Raw genomic sequence first — 12782 nt, 5'->3', positions numbered from 1 at the left:
TTTCTGGTGACTGGCGAAGCAATGTCCTTCCCCCAGATAAAACAGCCCCTGTGTTCTGGAGCTGAGGTCTTGGCTGGCATGTGCAGCACCCGCTGCCACTGCCCACCCCTTCCCCCAGTTTGGAAGGTTGTGGCGGTGCCCGATGAGTGAATCGAATTGCCTGGACATTCGAGGAGCGGGAAGGCACCCCGAACAGCAGGGAACCCGCACCTACGCCTTTAGGGTTCGGCCCCCTGCCCTCCCGGACTGGAGACAGGCTCCTAGTGCTGCGGCGGTAAGGTGGGAGTGGAGGGATTGTGACGCCCGGAGGTGCTTTGGTGGGGGACCCCCAGGAGGAGGTCCCTGGCTGTGGCGGGGTGTAGGCGGGCGATAAAAGGGGAGCAGAGTCACGGGAGGTTGGGAAGCAGGGCGACAGTAGGGGCAATTGAGGGAGGGGGCAAGTCACAAAAGCCTACAGCAAGCCAGGTGCGGTGGATCACACCTGTAATCCCAGCACTGTGGGAGGCCAAGGCAGGTGGATCACGATGTCAAGAGATGCAGACCAGAATGGCTAACACGGTGAAATCCCATCTCGACTAAAACTAAAAAACATGAGCTGGACATGGTGGCGGGTGCCTATAGTCCCAGCTGCTCGGGGGGCTGAGGCAGGAGAATGGCATGAACCTGGGAGGCGGAGCTTGCAGTGAGTGCCACTGCACTCCACCTTGGGTGATAGGGCGAGATTCCACCTGGAAGAAAAAGAAAGTAATGAAAGAAAAGAAAAGAAAAGAAAAGAAAAGAAAAGAGAAAGAAAGAAAGAAAGAAAGAAGGAAAGAAAGAAAGAAAGAGAGAAAGAGAGAAAGAGAGAAAGAAAGAAAGAGAGAAAGAGAGAAAGAAAGAAAGAGAGAGAAAGAAAGAGAGAGAGACTGAAAGAAAGAAAGAAAGAATAGGAAAAAAGGAAACAAGGAAGAAAGAAAGCGCTAAAGAAAAGAAAGAAAGAAAGAGTGAGAGAAAGAAAGAAAAAGGAAAGAAGAAAGTAAGAAAGAAAGAGAAAGAGATAAAAGAAAGAAAGAAATGAGAGAGAGAGAAGGAAAGAAATGAAGGTAGAAAAGAAAGACAAGAGAGAAAGCAAAAACCCCACAGCACCTGGTATTCCCAGGTGATCTCCCTTCCAAGTACTAACCAGACCCGATCCTGCTTAGCTCCAGGGCCCATGACCCAAGATCCTGGGACCCCGACCGCTCCTTGGCCCTGTCGCGGAGGTATTCTTTTAGATCCCTGGCGGATCAGGAGCTCCTGCGAAGCCCCCTCTAGCCACACCCAGTCAGAGCCATCAGGGCTGGCCAAGGGTGAACAGGCGACCCAGCGGCGCATGGCCTTTTTCTCAAAATGTCAACACCGGGGGCTGTGCTTTTGGGGTCCAGCCCCCTGCCCTCCCAGGCTGGAGCCGGGCTCCTGGCAGGGCAGGGGCTAGGCAGAAGCGCTGGAATGCTGTTGCCCGCTGGTGCTTTGGTGGCGCACCCCCAGAAGGAGTTCCCCAGTTGCGTTGGGTGTGTAGGGGCGCGATAAAGAGGGGGAAGACTCAGGGGAGTTTGGGAAGCATGGCGATAGTAGGGGGAAGGGAGGGAGGGGTAAAACCACAAAAGCCTACTGCAGGCCAGGCGCGGTGGATCACGAATGTAATTCCAGCACTTTGGGAGGCAGAGGCATGTGGATTACGATGTCAGGAGATACAGACCAGCCCGGCTCACACGGTGAAACCCCGTCTCTAGTAAAACTACAAAACATGAACTGGGCGTGGTCGCGGGAGCGTGTAGTCTCAGCTGCTCGGGAGGCTGAGGCAGGAGCATGGCTTGATCCCGGGAGGCAGCACTTACAGTGAGCTGAGATCGCGCCACGACAGTCCATCCTCGGTGATACAGCGAGAATCTGTTTGGAAGAAAAGGAGAGAGAAAGAGAGAGAGAGAGAAGAAAGAGAGAGAGAGAGAGAGAGAGAGAGAGAGAGAGAGAGAAAGAAAGAAAGAAAGAAAGAAAGAAAGAAAAGAAAGAAAGAAAAGAAAGAAAAGAAAGAAAGTAAGAAAGAGAGAGAGAAAGAAAAAGAGAGAGAGGATGAGGAAAGAAAGAGGAAAAGAAAGAAAGAAAAGCATGAAAGAAAGAAGAAAGCATGAAGAAAGAAAAGAAAAGAAAATTGCAAGTAAGTTGGAAAGAAAGAGTTAAGTGCCAAAGAGAGAAACAGGAGGAAAGAAGGTGGGAAAAAAGAAAGAGCAAAAAGCACCCAGTATTCTATATAAAGTAGCAGTCCCCATCCAAGTACTAAATCCAGGCCAGATTCCTGCTTAGCTTCCTGAGACTTACAAGATCAGGTATGCCTCAGGTAGTATGGCCTGGGACATGTCGAGCAGAGGCTGCTCTGGCTGCCCTTTAAGAGCTTCAGTGCAGCTGCGGCTCTTGATGAAGCCTAGCTGGGATACCGCCAGCCCAGGCCACCGCCTCAACCAGGGACTCCTGAGCCACTGGCCTGGGGTGGCCTCCTCCTTGGCCACTCGAGACTGTGTGCTGTCTCCACCACTGGGTGCTTCCCCAGAACAGGGAGGTTCCCGAGGCATCAGGGCCCACGGCTCCAGAATCCCAAGCACTTCAGTCTCCCATCCCTCAGCCTGTCGAGATATTCCTTTGGATCCCAGGCCACCTCAGGAACTCCCATGAAGTCCCTCTCTCTTGCTCCACCTACCCAGAGCTACCAGGGGCTGGGACAAGGGCTTAACAGCCAGTCTAGGGCATGTGGCTTTTTCAAGTAATGCCTCTAATTATTTGCCTGTCCTGACCAAGACCCGCTGGACAGTGGGCAGAGGGCTGGAGGGGTTGGGGCTGGGATGGCCTCCTGCTTTCCCCAGGCTTGCACGAGTAGCAGCCTGATCTCCAAGCAGGCTGCTGAGAGAACCCAGCCACACCCCCACCACCACCAGGAGAATATCCACAGCTGCACACACAGACACACCTGGGCACTTTACACGGGAACCTACACGCACGTGTGTAGACACGCGACAGACACACACACACACACACGCACGCACAACGCCAAACAGCCTGGAAGGAGAAAGGAAGAGATGGATTGAGAGATTGAAACCAAGGATGGAGAGAGACAGCATCAAGAGAGACAGGGATAAGTGGAGGGAAAGAGGACAGACAGAGAGCAGAGAAAGAGAGAGGGACAGATAAAGAGGAGAGACAGAGGTGATGAAGGAGAAGGGGAGGGCGGCAGGGTAAATACAAGAGAAAGGGCATGGAAGCAGGAGCGGAGCGAGACTTGAGGGAGCGCCTGTTTGGTGGTGGCAGGCTGGAGGGTGGAGGGAGGCGGACTGGGCTGAAATAGGGACGAGAATGGGCTCTGAAGAGGAAATGGAGATGAGCGGAATGGCAGAGGGCTCCATTCTATGTTGCACCTCCCTCGTGCCTCCTGGGTGGCTCCTCGGGGCTCCCTAGGGATTTCATGCAGAGGCCTCTGGCCTCCACGGTAGGAGCGAGGTGGGAACTGGGTCAGTCGCATGGTGCCCGAGGCCTGGGTCTCTGGCCATATCCTTTGGGGGCTGGGAGCTTTCAATGGTTGGTGGGTGCAATGGGAATCTGGGTGCACAGGGACTGTTTTCCTGGTGGCTGGCAAAGCAATGTCCTTCCCCTGATGTGGCCCTGCGCATCTGGAGCAGAGGTCTTGGCTGGCATATGTGGTACCCAGCCCCTGCCCAGCTCATTCTCGGGTTTGGAATGTCGCGCGGGCACATGAGTGCATTGAATCCTCCGGCATCTCCTGGGAGCCGTGGAAGGCTGTACTCTAACACCAGGGAACCTGTGCCTGCACCTTTATGGACTGGCCCCTGACATCCTGGGACGGACCCGGCCCTGGGTACGTCGTTTCAGGTGGAAATGGTGGGGCCTGCCGCCCAGCTGTGCCTTAAGCTGCAAATGCTAAGAGGAAGTCACTAGCTGTGGCGTGTGCTGCATGGGCACAAAGTGGGTGCAGAGTCCAGGGATCGGGCATGGCCACAGCACAGGAAGGGGGTTGAGGGTTGGAAGCTAATAAAGACTCACAGGCAGGCCGGGCTCGGGATCACGCTGTAACTATAGTATGGATTCCGAGGAGGGAAAGGTGGGATCTGCGAGGTCAGGGATCCAGACTCAGCCTTGCTAATGTAAAACCCAGTCTCTACTAAAACCACGTTCACGATCCGGACGGCAAGTAAGACCCATCCTCATTGTCCGGATACCGATATGAACCAGCCGAAATACGAGAGTGACGGATCTGAACGATCGACAACCAAAGATATGATGATGATGATGGCGATGATGTGATGGATGGAAATATTATTGTTGTTGCTGTTGTTGTTTATTGTTGTTTGTTGTTGTTGCTCGTTGTTGTTGGTTATTGGCGATGATGAGGATGAGATCATGAAAGAAAATAAATGTACTGAATACCGGAATAATGGCATGGAATGAAGCCGAATGAATGAAATATTGTTTGTTTGTTAATGTAGGCTGGGAATGAAAGAAAGAAAGAGAGAAAGAGAGAGAGAAAAGAAAAGAAGAAAAGAAAAGAAGAAAGAAAGAAAGAGAAAGAGAAAGAAAGCAAGAAAAGAAAGAAAGAAGGAAAGAAAGAAAGAAGGAAAGAAAGAGAGAAAGAAAAGAAAGAATGAAAGGAGACAGAGAGAGAAGGAAAGAAAGGAATGCAGAAAAGAAAGAAAAAAGTATACACACCCGGGATTCCCAGGCGGTCTCCCATCCAAGTACTAATAAGGCCCGACCCTGTTTAGCTTCCGAGATCAGAGGAGATCTCGTGTATTCTGGGTGGGATGGCCAAAGACTCCAGCAGAGGCGCCTGGCTGCCACAAGAGCCCGGCACAGCCATGCCTGCCGGCTTCCAGCGGGTACCGCCAGCCCAGGGCCTCTGGGCTCGTATCGGGACCCCGGAGATGCAAGCCCGAGGCCTTCCCCTAGCTCCCAAGCCCCCGATCTTCCACCACGTCCGGTTTGCTTGGAACAGGGAGTGCTCCTAAGCTTCAGGGCCCAGGGCCCACAATCCCTGGACCCTGTCCGTTTCTCCACCATGTCAGAGAGTGTTCTTTTAGATTCCTGGCAGCTCAGGAGCCCCTGCGAGGCCCCCTCTTGCCTCACCCAGCCAGAGCCGTCAGGACTGGGCAAGGGTGAACAGGCGGCCCAGAATCACATGGACATTTTGTCACAACACCAACACCCGGGTCTGCGCCTTTGGGATCCCGGCCCCTGCCCTCCCAGGCTGGAGCCGGGCTCCTGGTGGGGCGGTGGCTAGGCAGAAGTGGTGGAATGCTTCTGTCCAATAGTACTTTGGTGGCGCACCACCAGAGGGAATGTAATCCCAGCACTTTGGGAGGCCGAGGAGTGTGGATTACAAAGTCAGGAGATCCAGACAAGCCTGACTTACACGGTGAAACCCCATCTCTACTAAAACTACAAAACATGAGAAGGGCGTGGTGGTTGGCGCATGTAGTCCAAGTTAAGCTGCTCGAGAGACTGAGGCAGGAGAATGGAGTTTACCTGGGAGGTGGAGCTTGAAGCGACCCGAGATCATGTCACTGCACTCCAACCTGGGTGAGAGAGCAAGACCACGTCTGGAAGAAAAAGAGAGAAAGAAAGAAAGAGAGAGAGAGAGAGACTGAAAGAAAGAAAGAAAGAAAGAAAGAAAGAAAGAAAGAAAGAAAGGAGACAAACAAAGAGAGATGGAAAAAGAAAGAAAGAAGGAAAGAAAAGAAAGAAAGAAGAAAGAAAAGGAAAGAAAGAGAGAAAGAAAAGTTAGAAAGAGAGAGAGAAAAGAAAGAAAGAATTAAAGAAGAAATAAAGAGAGAAAGAAAGAAAGAAAGAAGAAAAGATAGAAAGAATAAAGAGAGAAAGAAAGAAAGAAAAGAAAGAAAGAAGGAAAGATAGAAGAAAGAAGAGAGAAAGAAAGAAAGATGGAAAGCAAGAAAGAACGAAAGTCAGAAAAGAGAGAAAAAAAAAAAGAAAAGAAAGAAAGAAGGAAAGATAGAAGAACGAACAAAGAAAGAAGGAAAGAAAGAAAAGAAAAAGAAAGGAGAGAGAGAGAGAAGGAAAGAAAGGAAGGTATAAAAGAAAGAAAGACAAGAAAGCCAAAAACCTACAGCACCTGGTATTCCCAGGTGGTCTCCTATGCAAGTACTAACCAGGCTGGACCCTGCTTTGCTTCCACAAAGAGACTAGATTGAACGAGTTCAGGGTGGTATGTCCATAGACACCAGCAGAGGCGCCTGGCTGTCCCAAGAGCCAGTCCCAGCCATGCCCACTGGCTTCTAACTGGCACCGCCAGCCTGGGACTGACGGGCTCATATCGGGACTCCGGCTGGTGCACTCTCGCCCATGGCTTTCCCACTGCTCCCTGCCTCCCGGTCTCCGCCACGGCCGGGCCTGCTCATAACAGGGAGCACTCACAGAGGCTGCCAGGACCTGGTGTGGCCAGGGCCCACAATCCTGGGACACAGTCCAGTCCTCCGCCCTGTCGCGGAGGTATTCTTTTGGATCCCTGGCGGCTCAGGAGCTCCTACGGCCCCCTCTTGCCCCACCCAGTGAGAGCCATCAGGGCTGGCCAAAGGCAAACAGGCGGCCCAGCGGCATTGGCATTTTTCTCACAACGCCAACACCAGCGCCTGCGCCTTTGGGGTCCGGCCCCCTGCCCTCCCAGGCTGGAGCCGGGCACCTGGCAGGGTGATGACTAGGCATTAGTGGTGGAATGCTGCTGCCTGGTGGTGCTTTGGTGGCACACCCCCTGAAGGAGGTCCCCGGATGTGGTGGGGTGGGGCAACGGCGATGGGGAGCAGAGTCAGAGCTGGGGAATCAAGCGGCTGCACAGTATGGGGAAGGGAAAGAGGGGGCAAGTCACAAAAGTCTACAACAGGCTGGGCGCGGTGAATCATGCCTGTAATCCCAGGAACTTGGGATGCCAAGGCAGGTGTATCATGAGGTCAGGAGATCCAGACAAGTCTTGCTAACATGGTGCAACCCCCTCTCTATTAAAACTACAAAACATGAGACTGGCATGGTGGCAGACGCCTGTAGTTTCAGCTGCACTGGAGGCTGAGGCAGGAGAATGATGTGAACCCGGGAGACGGAGCTTGCCTTGAGCCGAGATCACGCCACTGCACTCCATCCTAGGTGACAGAGTGAGATTCCGTCTGGAAGAAAGAAGAAAGAAAGAGAGAGAGAGAGAGAGAGAGAGAGAGAGAGAAAAGAAAGAAGAAAGAAAGAAAGAAAAGAAAGAAAAGAAAGAAAAGAAAGAAAAAGAAAAGAAAGAAAAGAAAGAAAAGAAAGAAAGAAAGAAAGAAAGAAGGAAAGGAAGGAAGGAAGGAAGGAAGGAAGGAAGGAAGGAAGGAAGGAAGGAAGGAAGGAAGGAAGGAAGGAAAGAAGGAAGGAAGGGGAGAGAGAAAGAAAAGACAGAAAGAAAGAGGGAGAGAAGCAAAGAAAAGAAAGAAAACATTAATGAAGGAAGAAAGAGCGAGAGAACAAAAAGAAAAAAGGAAGAAGGATAGAAAGAAGAAAGCATGAAAGTGACGAAAGAAAGAAAGATGGAAAGACAGAAACAAAGAGAGACAGAAAAAAAGAAAGAAAGGAAAGCAAGAAGGAAAGATAGAAGAAAGGAAGTAAGAAAGAAAGAGAAGAAAGAAAGAAAGAGAGGAGAAATAATAAAAGGTAAGAAAGAAGGGAAGAGAGAAACAGAGAAACAAAAGAAAGAAAGAAAGATGGAAAGAAAGAAAGAAAAAGAGAGAGAAAAAAAGAAAGAAAAGAAAGATAGAAGACAGAAAGTAAGAAAGAAAGAAAGAAAGACAAGAAGGAAAGAAAGAAGGAAAGAAACAAAGAAAGAAGAGAGAGAGAGAGAGAGAAAGGAAGATAGTAAGGTAGAAAAGAAAGAAAGAAAGAAAACCGAAAACCTACTGCACCCGGCATTCCCAGGCGGTCTCCCATCCAAGTACTAACAAGGCCCAACCCTGAGTAGCTTTACCAGAACAGACGAGATAGGGTGCGTTCAGGGTGGTATGGCCATAGATGCCTGCAGAGGCACCTGGTTGTCCCAAGAGCCCAGCCCAGCCATGCCTGCCAGCTTCCAACCAGCAGCCTCAGTACGGGCCCACCAGGCTCAGATCAGGACCCCCTAGGTGCTCACCCATGTCCTTACCCCACTTCCCAAGCTCCCAAGCTTCCACCACATCGGGCCCGCTTGTAACAGGGAGCACTCCGAGGTGTCAGGGCCCAGGGCCCACGATCCTGGGACCCCATCCAGTCTTCCACCCCGTAGCACAGGTATTCCGTTGGATTCCTGGCTGCTCAGGAGCTCCTGCAAGGCCCCCTCTTGCCCCACCAACCGAGAGCCATCAAGGCTGGCCAAGAGTGAACAACTGGCCCAGCCGTGCATGGCCTTTTTCTCACAGCGAACCCACCCCGGTAGCTTGTCCTGAGGAAAACCCTGCCGGTGGATTAGGGCATGGGGTTTGGGGGTTGGGGGACGGCCCTGCTTTGCTGCAGGCTGGCACTAGAGCTGGCAGCCTGATCCCCGGTGAGAGGGGCTGAGAGAAACAAAGACACACCCCACCACCCCCAGGAGCCAATCCACAGCCCCACACACAGACACACCCGGGCTTTCACGTGTGTGGACCTACATACGCATGCGTGCACACGGACAGACACACGCACACATACACACACACATGCTCACACACATGCATGCACACACAAACGGCTTGAAGGAGATCAAGGATGAGATGGATGAAGAGATTGAAACTGAGGAAAGGAGAGAGACAGCGATCCAGGGACAGGGGAGGGGGAGAGGGAAAGAGACACACAGAGAGGCAGGGAAAGAGAGAGGGACAGAGAAAGAGAGAGAGACAGAGAGACAGAAGGAAGGTGACTGAAGTAGCGTGAGGTGCAGGGGCAAACCCGGAAGAAAGTGGGGGAGCGATCTATGGAACGAGATCAATAGAGCCGTGGAGAGGGAGTGCCCTGCTCCTTTAGGCAGGGCCCTTTTGATCAGGCCAGGATAGGGTGGAGGGGGCTTGGGCTGGGCCAGAACAGAGTGGCCAGGCCATTCATAGGAGAGGAGCAATGGAGCTCTGTGATGGGTTTTCTCTTGGATTAATTGCTTGATATGGAGGTGAGTTTAGTAGGCTCCTTCCTTTGTTGGCACCTCCCTTGCTCTTGGTGCAGTGCCATTTGCCCCTTGATTTGCAGAGTGACCCTGCCCGTTTGGTAGGAGCCATGGAATCTGGCGTGCCCACAGGTCTTGAGGCCTGGGTCTCTGCCATGTCCTCAGGACTGGAGTTTACACAAAGCCTGTGGCAATGGGAATCCGGGTGCACAGGGACTGTTTTCCTGGTGGTTGGCAATGCAATGTCCTTCCCCCGGATAAAGCAGCCCCTGCACTCTGGAGTGGACTTCTTGGCTGGCATGTGTGGCAACCACTGTCCCTGCCCGAAACTTCCCCCGGTTTGGAAGGTTATGGTGGCACCCAATGTGTGTCTTGAATCACCTGGGTGTTCTGGGAGGGGAAAGGCACAGCATATGGCAGGGAACCTGCGCCTGCGTCTTTGGAGTCCGGCCCCCTGCCCTCTCAGGCTGGAGCCGGGCCCCTGGTGGGGCAGAAGTGAGGCGGAAATGGTGGGATGCTGCTTCCCGGTGGTGCTTTGGTGGTAGGCCCCAGGAGGAGGTCCCCGGCTGCGGTGGGGGTGTGGGCGGATGATTAAGGGGGAGCAGAGTCAGGGGAGGTTGGGAAGCATGGCAACAGTAGAGGGAAGGGAGTGAGGGGGTATGCCAAAATAGCCTACAGCAGGCTGGGACTCGTGGATCACGCCTGTAATCCCAGCACTTTGGGAGGCCAAGGTGGGTGGAACACGAGGTCAGGAGATCCAGACCATCCTGGCTAACATGGTGAAACCCAGTCTCTGCTAAACCTACAAAACATGAGCCTGGCGTGGTGGCGGGCACCTGTAGTTCCAACTGCTCTGGAGGCTGAGGCAGGAGGATGGCGTGAACCCGGGAGGCGGAGCTTGCAGTGAGCCGAGATCGCGCCACTGCACTCCAGCCTGGGTGGCAGAGAGAGACTCCATCTGGAAGAAAAAGACAGTAATAAAGAAAGACAGAAAGACAGAAAGAGAGAGAGAGACAGAAAGAAAGAAAGAAGAAAGAAATTAAGAATGAAAGAAAGAAAGAAAGAGAGAAAGAAACCAAAGAAAGAAAGAAGAGAGAGAGAGAGAGTAGAGAATAAAGGAAGGTAGAAAAGAAAGAAAGAGAAGAAAGAAAGCAAAAAAGCCTGTAGCACCCAGTATTCCAAGGCGGTCTCCCATCCAAGTACTAACCAGACTGCTGCTTAGCTTCCGAGATCACAGGAGGTCAGGTGCGTTCAGCTGGTATGTCCGCAGATGCCGGCAGAGGCCTGTGGCTGCCCCAAGAGCCCAGTCCAGCCGTGTCTACCGGCTTCCAGCCGGCACTGCCAGTCCGGGGATGCCAGGCTCGGATCGGGACCCCAGAGCTGCTCGCACGCAGCCTTTCCCCGGCTACTGAGCTGCCGAGCTTCCACCACGTCGGGCCCACTCGGAATAGGTAGTGCTCTGAGGTGTCAGGGCCCAGAGCCCACGATCCTGGGACCCCATCCAGTCCTCTGCCCTGTCACAGAAGTATTCTTTTGGATCCCTGGAAGCTCTGGAGCTCCTGCAAGGCCCCCTCTTGCCCCACCCACCAAGAGTCATCAGGGCTGGCCAAGGGCGAGCAGCCCGCCTAGCCATGCATGGCCTTTTTCTCACAACTTCCCCATCACGGTCACTTGTCCCGACCAAGAGTCGGCAGGGGGGCAAGACGGCATGGGGCATTGGAGTTTGGGGGATGGCTCTGTTTAGCCCCGGGCAGGCACTAGAGCCACCAGCCTGATCCCCGGCGAGAGGGGCTGAGAGAAACCCAGACACATCCCATCACCACCAGGAGCAAATCCACAGCCCCATACACAGACACACCTGGGCACTTGCGTGTTGGAACCCACACACAGGCACACACAGACACACACACACACACTCACACACACACACACATGCATGCACACACAAACGGCTTGAAGGTGAGCAAGGAAGAGATGGATGGAGAGATTGAAACCGATGGTGGGAAAGAGACATCCATTGAGAGAGACAGGGAAGGGGAGAGGGAAAGAGACAGACTGAGATTCAGAGAAAGACAAGGACAGATAAAGAGAGAGAGACAGAGAGTCAGAGGGAAGGCGACAGAAATAGCGGGAGGTGCAGGGGAAACCCAGAAGATAGAAGGGGAGGGAGATGGAGAGCCAGATCGATAGAGCCTTGGAGAGGGAGTACCCTGCTCCGGTAGGCAGGGCCCTTTCGAGCAGGTCGGGATATGGTGGAGGGGGCATGGGCTAGGTCAGAACAGGGTGACCAGGCCATCCATGCAAGAGGAGCAATGGAGCGCTGCGATGGGTTTTGTCTTGGGTTAATTGCTTGTTTGGAGGTGGGTTTCGTAGTCTCCTTCCTTTGTTGGCACCTCTCTGTGCCCCTGGTGCGGTGCTTTGGGCCCCTAGATCTGCAGAGTGTGCCCGTCAATTTGGCAGGAGCTGTGGCACTGGGTGTTCCCATGGTACCTGAGGCCTGGGTCTCTGGCATATCCTCTGGACTGGAGTTTACACAAAGTTGGTAGCAATGGAATTCGGGTGCACAGAGACTATTTTCCTGGTGGCTGGCAAGCAATGTCCTTCCCCCAGATAAAGCGGCCCTTGCGTTCTGGAGCAGAGGTCTTGGCTGGCATGTGTGGCACCCTCTGCCCCTGCCCGCCCCTTCGCCTGGTTTGGAAGGTTGCGTCGGTGCCCGATGACTGCACTGAATCACTTGGGCGTTCCGGGAGCGGGAAGGCAGCGCGAACGGCAGGGAACACATGCCTGCACCTTTGGGGCTCGGTCCCCTGCCCTCCAGGGCTGGAAAGTGGATCCTGATGGGGCGGCAGCGAGGCAGAAGCAGTGGGATGCTGTTGCCCGGTGGTGCTTTTGTGCGGACACCCAGCAGGAGATACCCAGCTGCGGAGGGGGTATAGGCGGGCATTAAAGGGGGAGCAGAGTCAGGGGAGGTTGGGAAGCATGGCGACGGTAGGGGAAAGGGAGGGAGGGGGAAGCCACAAAAGCCTACAGCAGGTCGGGCGCGGTGGATCACACCTGTAATGTCAGGACGTTTGGATGCCGAAGCCGGTGGATCACGAGTTCAGGAGATCTAGACCAGCCTGGCTATTACAGTGAAAACCCATCTCTACTAAAACTACAAAACATGAGCCAGGAATGCTGTCTAGCACCTACAGTCCCAGGTACTTGGGAGGCTGAGGCAGGAGAATGGCTTGAACCAGGGAGGCTGAGCTTTTAATGAGCTGTGATTACACCACTGTACTCCATCCTGGGTGACAGAGCGAGCCTCTATGTGGAAAGGAAAAGGAAAGAAAGAAAGAAAGAAAGAAAGAAAGAAAGAAAGAAAGAAAGAAAGAAAGAAAGAAAGAAAGAAAGAAAGAAAGAAGGAAAGAAAGAAAGAGAGAGAAAGGAAGGAAGGAAGGAAGGGAGAGAGAAAGAGAGAGAGAGAAAGGAAGGAAGGAAGGAAGGAAAAAGAAAGAAAGAAAAGAAAGAAAGAAGAAAGAAAGAAAGAACAGAAGGAAGAAGAAAGAAGGAAAGAAAGAAAGAGAAAGAAAGTAAGGGAAGAAAGAAAGAGAGAACGAAAGAAAGAGAGAAAGATAGAAAATAAAGA

At 52.8% G+C, this 12782-nt stretch overlaps 2 pseudogenes; both read right to left on the bottom strand.

The window, feature by feature from the left end:
- Positions 1–4717: 4717 nt before the first annotated feature.
- On the bottom strand, positions 4718–4835 carry LOC116273077 (annotated as a pseudogene).
- A 3105-nt stretch (positions 4836–7940) lies between these two features.
- LOC116273072 lies at positions 7941–8060 on the bottom strand (annotated as a pseudogene).
- Positions 8061–12782: the final 4722 nt, after the last annotated feature.

This window comes from Papio anubis, unplaced genomic scaffold, assembly GCF_008728515.1.
Source record: "Papio anubis isolate 15944 unplaced genomic scaffold, Panubis1.0 scaffold347, whole genome shotgun sequence".
In the NCBI taxonomy this organism is placed as follows: domain Eukaryota; kingdom Metazoa; phylum Chordata; class Mammalia; order Primates; family Cercopithecidae; genus Papio; species Papio anubis.
The sequence above is the reverse complement of the archived record's forward strand: the minus strand, read 5'-3'. Positions and strand labels throughout refer to the sequence as shown.